This window comes from Bombina bombina, chromosome 5 (assembly GCF_027579735.1).
Source record: "Bombina bombina isolate aBomBom1 chromosome 5, aBomBom1.pri, whole genome shotgun sequence".
NCBI classification, from domain to species: Eukaryota; Metazoa; Chordata; class Amphibia; order Anura; family Bombinatoridae; genus Bombina; species Bombina bombina.
Genome location: NC_069503.1, coordinates 25048803 through 25063187, shown reverse-complemented (window position 1 = coordinate 25063187; position 14385 = coordinate 25048803). Strand labels below are relative to the sequence as shown.

Below are 14385 nucleotides of genomic sequence, written 5' to 3'. Positions count from 1 at the left end.
GTTTACACTCATTTGAGAATAAAGGAAGTTGCATGATAATTAAGATACACACTTTGAAATTTCGGGGGCTGAAACTACCTCCATCACTATCTGTGTTATTAAATGCATATTTACAACTACCTACCCAACACTCCCCTGGTGCTCTACCTATTTGCTACCACACAGGGTCGGCTAAGATTTCTTCCTCCCAAATAAGCAGTATGTTTAGAACCACCATTGGAGTGTGCTGTGGGTGTCAGGAGGTTTTGAAGATATTGTCATGTGTCCTGCTAATGCTCTTATTTTTCTATCCTCTGTAGAAACTCTACCTCCACTCCAGGGAACCCCGACCCCAGAGAATGTTTGAGCTTTGGTGGCCATATGAGCTGTTGTTTTGGTCTCTCCTTTCCCTTTATTTCTGTAAGTACCACACCCTGGCACACAACACTTAGAATACTGATCAATTGACCCCTTGCCTGGCCGTGCACACAATATGCATTGCCGCCTTGTTCCCCATCCCCTTGGAAAACATAACATGCTCAGACCATTGGCCAATATATTTCTTTTTATCTACCTTATGGCATTATGGTGTAACATAGTTTCGTGGAATGTTGGAGGCATTACATCCCCCGCCAAACGTAGTAAAATATTACACTTCTTAAATTCAGTACACGCTGACATAGCTCTCCTGCAGGAGACTCGCTTAACTCAAGAGGAACATGATAAACTTAAAACTAGATGGGTGGGGCAGGTTATCAACACGCCCACGGAGGGAAGAAAGAGGGGGCGGCTATCTTGATCAGAAAGGGACTTTCTATCACCCTTAAAGACACACATTTAGATACCAAGGGACGCTACATAATCACCAATTTGTGCATTGCATCTAAATCATATTTACTTTGTAATGTATATGGCCCGAACAATCTCTCGCCCCACTTTTGGCAGCATCTGCAACTCCAATTAGCAAAAAGGAATGAGCTTCCAATAATCATGGGGGGAGACTTTAATATGACGCAACTTTTACCGCTTGACAGATTTGTAGAACCCTCAGCTCTGCCGCCCTTACGTACTGCTTCCCGAAGACAAAACGCTGAGGTTAAACTTACTGAGAGATTCAGGACGGACTTGGGACTGGTTGATTTATGGAGATTGCGCAATCCAACAGACAAGGACTATACTTGTATTTCCAAATCACACCATACTATGTCTAGGATTGACTATTTTCTGACAGCCCCTGCCCTCACGCCACATATCCCTTTTACTAAGATATATCCTGTAACCATCTCAGACCACGCACCCATCATGTTGCTCTTAGACTTTGCTCCCCCAAATAGTTTGCAGAAGGCATGGAGATTCCCCTCTTATCTTTATAACAATGCTGACTTTCGACAGCAGTTGCGCTCTTATTGGATAGACTATAATGCAGATAATGCGCAGCACCGAGATAATCTAGACCTTTTTTGGCATGCCTCAAAAGCTGTTCTCAGAGGGCGAATCACGGCATATACGTCGCACCATAGTCTTAAGGGCAAAAAGATAACTGATCAGATGTTGACAAACCTCGCAAAAGCATATAATAATTATCTGTGCCATCCCACACCCCAAACTAGACAACACTATTATGACCTCAAACAGGAAAGGGACACACACATTCAAATGGTAGATAATGCATATGCGATCCATAGGCAGGGCAAGTTTTATAGATATGGGAACAAGGCTGGTCAAACCATGGCTAACATGGTCAAAGTTGTCACACCCAAATCATATATCCCGGCGCTGGCTACTGAGGGAGGGCTTTGTACAGACACTCCTGCAATTATGCGAGAGTTTGTCTCTTTCTACACTAATCTATACACTAAACAATAGATCTCGGAACCTGATAAATGCTTATTCTGGAATTATGTAGTTGTTCCTACCTTGACACAAGACCAATTGTCCTCTCTTAATGCCCCCATTCAGCCGCTAGAAGTAATAGACACCATTAAACGTATTAAACTTGGCAAAGCGGCGGGACCTGATGGTCTCCCCGCGGAATACTACAAAATTCTATCTCCTGAAATAGCCCCTACATTGGCGACACTTTTCTCTGAGTACCTCTCGGGGGCTTCAGTCCCTGATCCTAGGTTCTCAGATGCTAACATCTGTGTTATACCTAAGCCTGATAGGGACCCTACTGTACCTTCATCTTATAGACCGATCTCCCTATTGAATGGAGATTACAAACTATTAACCAAAATTCTGGCTAATCGGCTGGCAGAGGTTCTTCATCTCCTGGTCCACCCAGACCAAACGGGATTTGTTAAACATCGCTTCTCGGTACTTAATTTGAGGAAAATGCTTGCAGTTATTAAAAATATCATCAAGCCCAAAAATTATCCACAGATACCCCATTGCCTGATGCTTGCTTTCTCGCTGTAGACGCTGAAAAAGCATTTGATAGAGTAGAATGGGACCATCTCTACACAGCGCTGGCGAAGTTCGGGATAAAGGGTCATTTTTTCGAGATAATACAAAGGCTATATGATTCTCCCTCGGCATCCATCATTGTAAATAATAATTTGTCCCCCTCTTTTGAACTTGGTAGAGGAACTAGGCAGGGTTGTCCACTGTCCCCACTCCTCTTTGACCTAGCCATCGAACCTTTAGCATGCTACATACGTCAACATTGTGCTGGCCTCCAGATCCACTCACAACTCTTACATCTATCTCTCTTTGCAGACGATTTGCTACTGTATATTAGTGACCCTGCCCTAAATATACCTAAAGTGTTAGAAGTTATGTCAGGGTTTGGTAGATTCACTGGTTATAAAATAAATGTAGACAAGTCGAAGGTGACATGGCTCCAAAATAACAAACATGCCACACTTAATGATACAAACCTGTATATCACAGCTGGCTCCTTTAAATATTTAGGTATTCAATTACATGTTGACCCTATGCGCATCTATCACCTCAACATTCCCAAGGTCATAGCTAATACACAGGACCTTATTAGAGGATGGAGGGGACTCCCTCTGGCTACTGTGACAACAGATATGAGTGGCACTGTGCACTGGCAGAAGTTGGAGTAGACGCTGTAGGCCTGACACACACGCTTGCAGACAACTAACTGCTATTCAATCTATTACAGTCAAAATTGTATTTTTTTTTTATTTCACAGTCAAAAAAGTGTTTTTTTTTTTTTTAAATGTACACTACTGTTACACCAGATATGAGTTGCACTGGGATGACACTGTGCCCTGGCAGGCAGGCACTGAAACGCACACGTGTGAAGGAAACTGACTGCTATTATTTCACAGTCAAAAAAGTGTTGTTTCTCCTACATTGGTGTGTCCGGTCCACGACTTCATCCTTACTTGTGGGAATATTCTCTTCCCTAACAGGAAATGGCAAAGAGGAACACAGCAAAAGCTGTCCATATAGTCCCCCCTCTGGCTCCGCCCCCCAGTCATTCTCTTTGCCTGCTCTGAACAAGTAGCATCTCCACGGGGATGGTAAAGAGTATGTGGTGTTAGTTGTAGTTTTATTTCTTCTATCAAGAGTTTGTTATTTTAAAATAGTGCCGGTTTGTACTATTTACTCTACAACAGAAAGTGATGGAGAGTTCTGTTAAAAGAGGAGTATGATTTTAGCACCAGTAACTAGAATCCATTGCTGTTACCACGCAGGACTGTTGAAACCAGAGAACTTCAGTTGGGGGTAACAGTTTGCAGACTTATCTGCTTCAGGTATGACCAGTCTCTTTTCTAACAACACATAGTAATGCTAGAAGACTGTCAGTTTTTCCCTCATGGGACCGGTAAGCCATTTTCTTAGACTGAGTAACAGATTAAAGGCTTATATATTGGGCTCTATACTGGTTGACACTATTGTGGGCTAAATCGATTTGCATATATCATATTCTTATGACATTTGGAGTGTTTTTGTGAACTTAGAAACACTTTTGGGAACGTTTTACTTATACCTGGCATTGGTTTAAACGCCTAATCTAGTCAGAAAGGCCCCTTCACTCTGGTATGCAGAGGGAGGAGGCCTCATTTTCATGCAACTTCATGTGAGAGGGTCCTGTGGCTAAGAAACAGACTCCAGAAGGCTTATTTCTGTGGTAAATAACCCCCAAGGAAGGTAAAAGCCGCAGCAAAGTCTGTGGCAGGGACTGTAGTGTGTTTGAACCGGTTAAATTGAACAATTAGCTCCGGTTTGCTTATTTAAGGGTCTAGAGACTTCATATTTTGGTGTGCAATACTTTCAAAGCATTAAGACACTGGGGTGTAAATTTTATAAAGATCGGATATTTCCTTCATAGTTTCTTGAACATTCAGAAATAAAGTATGTTCTTTTTGTTATTTAAAGAGACAGTAACGGTTTTGTATAAAATCGTTTTTATTGCATTAATAGCCTGCCTAAATCTGCCTAACATGTCTGTACCTTCAGATAACATATGTTCCGTGTGTATGGAGGCCAAGGTGGTTCCCCCTTTAAATGTATGTGCAAATTGTGCCATGGCGTCCAAACAAAGTAAGGACAGTACTGTCACATTTAATAAGGTTGCCCAAGATGATTCTTCAAATGAAGGTAGTGGGGATAGTTCATCATCCTCTCCTTCTGTGTCAACACCAGTTTTGCCCGTGCAGGCGATACCTAGTACATCTAGTGCGCCAATGCTTGTTACTATGCAGCAATTAACAGCAGTAATGGATAATTCTATAGCAAATCTTTTATCCAAACTGCCAGCATTTCCTAGAAAGCGTGATTGCTCAGTTTTAAATACAGAGGATGAGCAAGTAGGCGCTGACGATAATTTATCTGTTTTACCCTCACATCAATCTGAGTTGGCAGTGAGGGAGGGGCTGTCTGAGGGAGAAATTTCTGACTCAGGTAAAATTTCTCAACAGGCAGAACCTGATATCGTGGCATTTAAATTTAAGCTAGAACATCTCCGCGCCCTGCTTAAGGAGGTGCTAACTACGCTCGATGATTGTGATTCTTTGGTAATTCCAGAGAAGTTGTGCAAAATGGACAAATTCTTAGAGATCCCAGTGCACGCTGATGCTTTTCCGATACCCAAGAGGGTAGCGGACTGAGGCCTAGATTTGGAGTTTGGCGTTAGCCGTGAAAACCAGCGTTAGAGGCTCCTAACGCTGGTTTTAGGCTAACTCCGGTATTTGGAGTCACTCAAAAAAGGGTCTAACGCTCACTTTTCAGCCGAGACTTTTCCATACCGCAGATCCCCTTACGTCAATTGCGTATCCTATCTTTTCAATGGGATCTTTCTAACTTCGGTATTTAGAGTCGTGTCTGAAGTGAGCGTTAGACATCTAACGACAAAACTCCAGCCGCAGGAAAAAGGTCAGTAGTTAAGAGCTTTCTGGGCTAACGCCGGTTCATAAAGCTCTTAACTACTGTACTCTAAAGTACACTAACACCCATAAACTACCTATGTACCCCTAAACTGAGGCCCCCCCACATCGTCGCCACTCGATTAAATTTTTTTAACCCCTAATCTGCCGACCGCCACCTACGTTATACTTATGTACCCCTAATCTGCTGCCCCTAACACCGCCAACCCCTGTATTATATTTATTAACCCCTAATCTGCCCCCCACAATGTCGCCTCCACCTGCCTACACTTATTAACCCCTAATCTGCCGAGCGGACCGCACCGCTTCTATTATAAAGTTATTAACCCCTAATCCGCCTCACTAACCCTATAATAAATAGTATTAACCCCTAATCTGCCCTCCCTAACATCGCCAACACCTAACTTCAATTATTAACCCCTAATCTGCCGACCGGAGCTCACCGCTATTCTAATAAATGTATTAACCCCTAAAGCTAAGTCTAACACTAACACCCCCCTAAATTGAATATAATTTTAATCTAACGAAATTAATTAACTCTTATTAAATAAATTATTCCTATTTAAAGCTAAATACTTACCTGTAAAATAAACCCTAATATAGCTACAATATAACGAATAATTACATTGTAGCTATTTTAGGATTAATATTTATTTTACGGGCAACTTTGTAATTATTTTAACCAGGTACAATAGCTATTAAATAGTTAAGAACTATTTAATAGCTAAAATAGTTAAAATAATTACAAATTTACCTGTAAAATAAATCCTAACCTAAGTTACAATTAAACCTACCACTACACTATCAATAAATTAATTAAATAAAATACCTACAATTATCTACAATTAAACCTAACACTACACTATCAATAACAGCCAATAGAATGCAAGCTCAATCTGATTGGCTGATCGAATCAGCCAATCGGATTGAACTTGATTCTGATTGGCTGATTCCATCAGCCAATCAGAATATTCCTACCTTAATTCCGATTGGCTGATAGAATCCTATCAGCCAATCGGAATTCGAGGGACGCCATCTTGGATGACGTCCCTTAAAGGAACCGTCATTCGGCTAGTAGGCGTCGGGAGAAGAGGATGTTCCGCGTCGGAGGTCTGCAAGATGGATCCGGAAGAAAGAAGATTGAAGATGCCGTTGATAGAAGACTTCATCCAGATCATGGACCTCTTCAGCTCCCGCTTGGATGAAGACTTCATCCGGATCATGGACCTCTTCAGCTCCCGCTTGGATGAAGACTTCAGCCGGATCATGGACCTCTTCAGCCCCCCGCTTGGGCTTGGATCAGTACATCGGAGGAGCTCTTCAGGACGGATCGGTGAACCTGGTAGGGTGAAGACAAGGTAGGAAGATCTTCAGGGGCTTAGTGTTAGGTTTATTTAAGGGGGGTTTGGTTAGATTAGGGGTATGTGGGTGGTGGGTTGTAATGTTGGGGGGGGGTATTGTATGTTTTTTTTACAGGCAAAAGAGCTGAATTTCTTGGGGCATGCCCCGCAAAGGGCCCTGTTCAGGGCTGGTAAGGTAAAAGAGCTTTGAAATGTAGTAATTTAGAATAGGGTAGGGCATTTTGTTATTTTGGGGGTCTTTGTTATTTTATTAGGGGGCTTAGAGTAGGTGTAATTAGTTTAAAATTGTTGTAATATTTTTCTTATGTTTGTAAATATTTTTTTATTTTTTGTAACTTAGTTCTTTTTTATTTTTTGTACTTTAGTTAGTTTATTTCATTGTAGTTATTTGTAGGAATTGTATTTAATTTATTTATTGATAGTGTAGTGTTGGGTTTAATTGTATGTAATTGTAGGTATTTTATTTAATTAATTTAATGATAGTATAGTGTTAGGTTTAATTGTAACTTAGGTTAGGATTTATTTTACAGGTAATTTTGTTATTATTTTAACTAGGTAACTATTAAATAGTTCTTAACTATTTAATAGCTATTGTACCTGGTTAAAATAATTACAAAGTTGCCTGTAAAATAAATATTAATCCTAAAATAGCTACAATGTAATTATAATTTATATTGTAGCTATATTAGGATTTATTTTACAGGTAAGTATTTAGCTTTAAATAGGAATAATTTATTTAATAAGAGTTAATTAATTTCGTTAGATTAAAATTATATTTAATTTAGGGGGGTGTTAGTGTTAGGGTTAGACTTAGCTTTAGGGGTTAATACATTTATTAGAATAGCGGTGAGCTCCGGTCGGCAGATTAGGGGTTAATAATTGAAGTTAGGTGTCGGCGATGTTAGGGAGGGCAGAATAGGGGTTAATACTATTTATTATAGGGTTAGTGATGCGGATTAGGGGTTAATAACTTTATTATAGTAGCGCTCAGGTCCGCTCGGCAGATTAGGGGTTAATAAGTGTAGGCAGGTGGAGGCGACGTTGAGGGGGGCAGATTAGGGGTTAATAAATATAATATAGGGGTCGGCGGTGTTAGGGGCAGCAGATTAGGGGTACATAAGGATAATGTAAGTAGCGGCGGTTTACGGAGCGGCAGATTAGGGGTTAAAAATAATATGCAGGGGTCAGCGATAGCGGGGGCGGCAGATTAGGGGTTAATAAGTGTAAGGCTAGGGGTGTTTAGACTCGGGGTACATGTTAGGGTGTTAGGTGCAGACGTAGGAAGTGTTTCCCCATAGCAAACAATGGGGCTGCGTTAGGAGCTGAACGCGGCTTTTTTGCAGGTGTTAGGTTTTTTTTCAGCTCAAACAGCCCCATTGTTTCCTATGGGGGAATCGTGCACGAGCACGTTTTTGAGGCTGGCCGCTTGCGTAAGCAACTCTGGTATCGAGAGTTTAAGCTGCGTTAAAAATGCTCTACGCTCCTTTTTTGGAGCCTAACGCAGCCTTTTTGTGGACTCTCAATACCAGAGTTATTTTTATGGTGCAGCCAGAAAAAAGCCGGCGTTAGCTACGCGGGTCGTTACCGACAAAACTCTAAATCTAGGCCATAGTGAGTAAGGAGTGGGAGAAGCCAGGTATACCTTTTGTTCCACCTCCTATATTTAAGAAAATGTTCCCCATTGTTGACCCCAGAAGGGACGCATGGCAGACGGTCCCTAAGGTAGAGGGGGCAGTTTCAACGTTAGCAAAGCGCACAACTATTCCTTTAGAGGACAGTTGCGCTTTCAAAGATCCTATGGATAAAAAATTGGAAGGATTGCTTAAAAAGATTTTTGTTCAGCAAGGTTTCCTTCTTCAACCAATTTCGTGCATTATTCCTGTCACCTCGGCGGCGTCTTTTTGGTTTGAGGAACTAGAAAGTTCGCTCCAAAAGGAGACTCCATATGATGAAGTCATGGACAGAATTCACGCACTAAAGTTGGCTAATTCCTTTATTTTGGATGCCGCTTTTCAATTAGCAAAATTAACGGCAAAAAATTCAGGTTTTGCAATAGTGGCGCGCAGGGCGCTTTGGCTAAAATCTTGGTTGGCGGATGTGTCGTCCAAAACAAAATTACTTAATATTCCTTTCAAAGGTAAGACCCTTTTCGGGCCAGAATTGAAGGAGATTATTTCTGACATCACTGGGGGAAATCCACAGGATAGGCCTTTCAAGGCTAAGAACAAGTCTAATTTTCGTTCCTTTCGCAATTTCAGGAACGGACCGGCTTCTAACTCTGCAGCCTCTAGACAAGAGGGTAACGCTTCCCAGCCTAAACCAGCATGGAAACCATTGCAAGGCTGGAACAAGGGTAAACAGCCCAGGAAGCCTGCTGCTGCTACCAAGACAGCATGAAAGGGTAGCCCCCGATCCGGGACCGGATCTAGTAGGGGGCAGACTTTCTCTCTTTGCTCAGGCTTGGGCAAGAGATGTTCCGGATCCCTAGGCACTAGAAATAGTCTCTCAGGGGTATCTTCTAGAGTTCAAGGAACTCCCTCCAAGGGGAAGGTTCCTCATGTCTCGCTTATCTTCAGACCAGATAAAGAGACAGGCATTCTTACATTGCGTAGGAGACCTATTAAAGATGGGAGTGATACACCCAGTTCCAACAGCGGAACAAGGTCTGGGTTTTTACTCAAACCTGTTTGTAGTTCCCAAAAAAGAGGGAACTTTCAGGCCAATTCTGGATTTAAAAATACTAAACAAATTCCTCAGAGTTCCATCATTCAAAATGGAAACCATTCGGACGATTTTACCAACAATCCAGGAGGGTCAATATATGACTACCGTGGACTTAAAGGATGCGTACCTGCATATTCCTATCCACAAGATCACCATCAGTTCCAAAGGTTCGCCTTTCTGGACAAACATTACCAGTTCGTGGCTCTTCCATTCGGTTTAGCCACTGCTCCCAGAATTTTCACAAAGGTACTAGGGTCCCTTCTAGCGGTTCTAAGGCCGAGGGGCATTTCTGTAGCACCTTACCTAGACGACATTCTAATCCAAACGTCGTCTCTTTCCAAAGCAAAGGCTCATACAGACATTGTTTTAGCCTTTCTCAGGTCTCACGGGTGGAAGGTGAACATAGAAAAGAGTTCCCTGTCCCCATCCACAAGGGTTCCTTTTATAGGAACAATAATAGATTCTGTAGAAATGAAGATTTTTCTGACAGAGGTCAGGAAGTTAAAACTTCTAAACGCTTGTCAAGCTCTTCAATCCATTCCTCAACCTTCCATAGCTCAGTGCATGGAGGTAATAGGATTAATGGTTGCAGCAATGGACGTGGTTCCTTTTGCTCGAATTCATCTAAGACCATTACAACTGTTCATGCTCAAACAAAGGAATGGGGATTATGCAGATTTGTCTCCCCAGATTCAAGTAGACCAGTTAACCAGAGACTCACTCCGCTGGTGGTTGACTCAAGACCACCTGTCTCAGGGAATGAGTTTCCGCAGGCCAGAGTGGGTCATTGTCACGACCGACGCCAGTCTCTTAGCCTGGGGCGCGGTCTGGGACTCCCTGAGAGCTCAGGGTCTATGGTCTCGGGAAGAGTCTCTTCTCCGGATAAACATTTTGGAACTGAGAGCGATATTCAATGCGCTCCTGGCTTGGCCTCAACTAGCGAAGGCCAGATTCATAAGATTTCAGTCGGACAACATGACGACTGTAGCGTACATCAATCATCAGGGGGGAACAAAGAGTTCCTTGGCGATGAGAGAGGTATCCAAGATCATCAAATGGGCGGAGGATCACTCCTGCCACTTTTCTGCAATTCACATCCCAGGAGTAGACAACTGGGAGGCGGATTATTTGAGTCGTCAGACTTTCCATCCGGGGGAGTGGGAACTCCACCCGGAGGTCTTTGCCCAGTTAACTCGACTATGGGGCATTCCAGACATGGATCTGATGGCGTCCCGTCAGAACTCCAAGGTTCCTCGCTACGGGTCCAGATCCAAGGATCCCAAGGCGACACTAGTGGATGCATTGGTGGCGCCTTGGTCGTTCAACCTAGCTTATGTATTTCCACCGTTCCCTCTCCTTCCCAGGCTTGTAGCCAGGATCAAACAGGAGAAGGCCTCGGTGATTCTGATAGCTCCTGCCTGGCCACGCAGGACTTGGTATGCAGACCTGGTGAATATGTCATCGGCTCCACCATGGAAGCTACCTTTGAGACAGGATCTTCTAGTACAAGGTCCATTCGAACATCCAAATCTAGTCTCTCTGCAACTGACTGCTTGGAAATTGAACGCTTAATTTTATCTAAGCGTGGGTTTTCAGATTCAGTTATAGATACTCTGGTCCAAGCCAGAAAACCTGTGACTAGGAAAATTTACCATAAGATATGGAAAAAATATATCTGTTGGTGCGAATCCAAGGGATTCTCTTGGAGTAAAATTAAAATTCCTAGGATACTTTCCTTTCTCCAAGGGGGTTTGGATAAAGGGTTGTCAGCGAGTTCTCTTAAAGGACAGATATCTGCTCTGTCTGTTTTGTTGCACAAACGTCTGGCAGCAGTGCCAGATGTACATGCGTTTGTACAGGCCTTAGTCAGAATCAAGCCTGTCTACAGACCCATGACTCCTCCATGGAGTCTAAATTTAGTTCTTTCAGTTCTTCAAGGGGTTCCGTTTGAACCTTTACATTCCATAGATATTAAGTTACTATCTTGGAAAGTTCTGTTTTTTTTGTTTTTGTTTTTTTTTGAAAAATATTTTTATTGAGGCAATAAAAAACATCAAAGTACAGACATAGTAGGTAGGGTAATATCTCAAACAAAGTTACATGACATCAGATCCATCATTCAAACATAAATACAGTAGACAATAGTGGGAGCACGGTATTGACCCTAACGGAGCCCCATTTTATAACTTAACAGTAGGACAATCATGTGTCAACAAAGTAAAATAGATCCACTTATGGGACCTGGAAATTAGTACTTGTCTGGAGACAAAACTCACAGGGATAAAGATTCTCAATATTTAAACACTCTGGCGTCTTCAATATATTAGAGATCCACTCATGGGATCTGGTGTCAAAGGTCAATCTGAAGACATCTATAGAAATTCAAAGAGTCCTCATCATATGTTAGCTTGTTATTGTATATAGATTATAGGCAAACTTTGAGTGAGGTAAATAATCGTACAAATAAAGTACAAAACAGCAATCAAAATTACTCTACTAAATGATATCGGTGATGTACCAGAACTGATCACAGTTACCACTATAAGGATAGATTGACATTCATACTGAGCATAAATAGAAACTTGAACATTAATGAAACTATAGTTCCAAAACTCTTTGATTAACCAAAATACAATAAACAAAGGAGAATTTCCTATATTGGGGCCCGAAGAACCTTTTCACATGTATGCAGGGGAAAACATAGGTTTAGGACTTCGGACTGGGTAGAGACTACTCAACTCTACCAAAAGAGAGTGCGGAGGAGAAGGCATTCGTCCCTACCGCACAGAAATGGTGGGGGGGCGGGAGATAGTCCAGCAATAAGTTACTCTAACTTTGCCGGATAGGATACTCAACAGTTATATACTAAAATTGTAGATAGGGTTGTAGAGAGGTTTCAGGTACAGCCAACAAAACAGTGACTCACATTTTTACATTACGTTAGGTAAATAGCTGCTCCTAAAGAGCATAGACAGGAAGTAACCTCTTAAGAGCCATAAGATTCAGAACTCAGTATATAATGACACTTTAAGAGATCTGCATACACATACACACAGTTTTCTGGAGGAGCATATGGATAGTGTAACTAAATAGGTGTTTATCTCTTCGCATATCAGGAGGAGCTAGTATGATTCTATATACCTGGCCTCCCAATTATAGTCTCAAACAGAATTTCTAAAGCAGGCACTCACATTTTTACATTACATTAGATAAATAGCTGCTCCTAAAGAGCACACACAGGGAGTAACCTCTTAAGAATTGTCCCAGCTAAGGCAAAGATAATAGAAAACTTTCTTACATGGAATATCAATCAGAAGCATATATATATGTAATGGGCAGGCATATGAATTATACAATGAGCAGTGTAAAGCACCAATAGATATATAGGAGCATAAGGCAGCCCTCAACTGGTAATCCGGCAGCATGCCTTCATAAATACAGTAAGCAGTAGACCATAGTAAATAGGGCACCTCTGAGCAGGAGAAACAGTACACTTTAGTCTCTCATAGTCCCAATAAAACTGCACAATTGCTCACAGACCCTGCCTGAAAAGACTGATTATCCTGTCTGCATGCGGGCAAACCCATCAGCCCCCAGGCGAGGCCAGATAGCCCAGAGGTCCCCAGGGGAACGCTGACCCAAAGTCCGGTGCGTCTGAATATTCTGGCCGTGCTCCCCGCAGAAATGCCAAGCTACGTCTGCAGAGCTGGTAGCAGAGAGAAGCGTGCTCAGTGGTGTTTGAGCGCTGCAGCGCTCCACAGTATCTGCCTCCATGTGCGAGTGGTCAGATTGTATTGACCCCCATGAGTGCAAGCCAATTGCGGGAACAGAGGGAGTATGAGTGCTCATCTTGAGGTCTGTACTCACTGATGTCCGTGGCGACGAGTACATCTGGGAGTCCGTAGGTGCTGCGGTATTCTGCGACTTCTGTACTGCACTGCTCTCCTCTGTGTCAGCATCACGGCGTGCCCGCGCCGTTTGCAATGTAAGAATAAGAGTATCAAATCTTTCACACAGCCTCTTCCCATGTTCCTTCAGCAAGTCTCTGATAGCAGCATACAATACTTGGGTCCCCATGTCGAGCAGCAAGACACGTTCCCCCAAGATGGCGCTTCAGTCTGTGGTGTCAGCTTGATAAAGCAGATTTTTAAGATCCTTTTTTCCTTTTCTCTCTGCCTTTTAAAGTTGCTTACTTAGGGTATGTGACCCCTGTAGCTCATGGGCAAAAATACCCCAAACAGAAGGTCTCTAATAAGGTAATGAAGAGGTTAATCAGTATTTCTCTCAAGAGCTCCTTCTTGCTGCATCCACTCAGCTCGGCAGTCAGCTCCGCCCCCCGAAAGTTCTGTTTTTAGTTGCTATTTCTTCTGCTAGAAGAGTTTCTGAATTGTCTGCTTTGCAGTGTACTTCACCCTATCTGGTATTCCATACAGATAAGGTTGTTTTGCGTACCAAACCTGGTTTTCTTCCAAAAGTGGTTTCCAACAGGAATATTAACCAGGAAATAGTTGTTCCTTCTCTGTGTCCGAATCCAGTTTCGAAGAAGGAACGTTTGTTACACAACTTAGATGTGGTCCGTGCTTTAAAATTCTATTTAGCAGCAACGAAGGATTTCAGACAGACATCATCCTTGTTTGTCGTTTATTCTGGTAAGAGGAGAGGGCAGAAAGCTACTGCTACCTCTCTTTCCTTTTGGCTGAAAAGCATCATCCGATTGGCTTATGAGACTGCCGGACGGCAGCCTCCTGAACGAATTACAGCTCACTCTACTAGGGCTGTGGCTTCCACATGGGCCTTCAAGAACGAGGCTTCTGTTGATCAGATCTGTAAGGCAGCGACTTGGTCTTCCCTGCACACTTTTACCAAATTTTACAAATTCGATACTTATGCTTCTTCGGAGGCTGTTTTTGGGAGAAAGGTTTTGCAAGCCGTGGTGCCTTCCGTTTAGGTTACCTGACTTG

The 14385-nt window shown here is 42.5% G+C and overlaps 1 protein-coding gene across 1 annotated transcript in view; it reads left to right on the top strand.

The window, feature by feature from the left end:
* Nucleotides 1-211: 211 nt before the first annotated feature.
* The window catches only part of LOC128659184 (oocyte zinc finger protein XlCOF6-like), a 65494-nt gene continuing 51320 nt past the window's right edge, over nt 212-14385 (top strand). The window contains exon 1 of the mRNA XM_053712868.1: nt 212-399. The gene's annotated coding sequence lies outside the window, so the exon portion shown is untranslated. The remainder of the gene's footprint in view (nt 400-14385) is intronic.